The 1,235-nt window shown below is 35.9% G+C and overlaps 1 non-coding gene across 1 annotated transcript; it reads right to left on the bottom strand.

The window, feature by feature from the left end:
• Window positions 1-908: 908 nt before the first annotated feature.
• Window positions 909-1,016, bottom strand: LOC148575014 (small nucleolar RNA R71). The gene has a single exon (XR_015906407.1). It is a non-coding gene; the product is annotated as a small nucleolar RNA R71 (small nucleolar RNA).
• Between the last annotated feature and the right edge of the window lie 219 nt (window positions 1,017-1,235).

The following is a 1,235-nucleotide window of genomic DNA, read 5'->3' as shown; positions in this document are numbered from 1 at the left end:
AACTAACTCTCTACCTTTAATTTTCGAAAACCCTTTCCTCCTTTTTCAAAATTTCATTTTAATTAACTAATTATTTTTAATTTTAATTTAATTCAATTTCAATTTTAATTTTCGAATTTTTAATTTAATTTTAAAATATTCTTATTTTATTTTATTAAATTTTTGAATTCTTCTCTTTCTCATCTCCTTCTATTTATTTATTCATCTACTAACACTTCTCTTTCACCCAAAAGAAATTCGAACCCCATCTTCCTTTCTGTGTTCGAATTTTTCCTATTCTCCTTCTTACATTCTTCTCTTTTTATACTTGCAAAAGGAATCTCTATACTGTGACATAGAGGATTCCATATTTTCTTTTCTATTTTTTTATTTTTCATATGAGCAGCAACAAGGATAAGAACATTCTTGTTGAAGCTGATCCAGAACCTGAAAGGACTCTAAAGAGGAAGCTAAGGGAAGCTAAAGCACAACTCTTTGGAGAAAATCTGACAGAAATTTTCGAAAAAAAAGGAGACATGGCCGAAAATAATAACAATGCAAGGAAGATGCTTGGTGACTTTACTGCACCAAATTCCAATTTACATGGAAGAAGCATCTCAATCCCTGCCATTGGAGCAAACAATTTTGAGCTTAAGCCTCAATTAGTTTCTCTGATGCAACAGAACTGCAAGTTTCATGGACTTCCATCCGAAGATCCTTTTCAGTTCTTAACTGAATTCTTGCAGATCTGTGATACTGTTAAGACCAATGGGGTTGATCCTGAGGTCTACAGGCTTATGCTTTTCCCGTTTGCTGTAAGAGACAGAGCTAGAGTATGGTTGGACTCTCAACCTAAAGATAGCCTGAACTCTTGGGATAAGCTGGTCACGGCTTTCTTAGCCAAGTTCTTTCCTCCTCAAAAGCTTAGTAAGCTTAGAGTGGATGTTCAAATCTTCAGACAGAAGGAAGGTGAATCCCTCTATGAAGCTTGGGAGAGATACAAGGAACTGACCAAAAAGTGTCCTTCTGACATGCTTTCAGAATGGACCATCCTGGATATATTCTATGATGGTCTGTCTGAGCTATCAAAGATGTCACTGGACCATTCTACAGGTGGATCCATTCACCTAAAGAAAATGCCTGCAGAAGCTCAAGAACTCATTGACATGGTTGCAAATAACCAGTTCATGTACACTTCTGAAAGGAATCCTGTGAATAATAGGACGCCTATGAGGAAGGGAGTTCTTGAAATTGAT

This window comes from Arachis ipaensis, chromosome B2 (assembly GCF_059453495.1).
Source record: "Arachis ipaensis isolate K30076 ecotype BB chromosome B2, ASM5945349v1, whole genome shotgun sequence".
Classification (NCBI taxonomy): Eukaryota; Viridiplantae; Streptophyta; class Magnoliopsida; order Fabales; family Fabaceae; genus Arachis; species Arachis ipaensis.
Note: the sequence above shows the minus strand (reverse complement) of the source record. Positions and strands in the feature narration are given on the sequence as shown.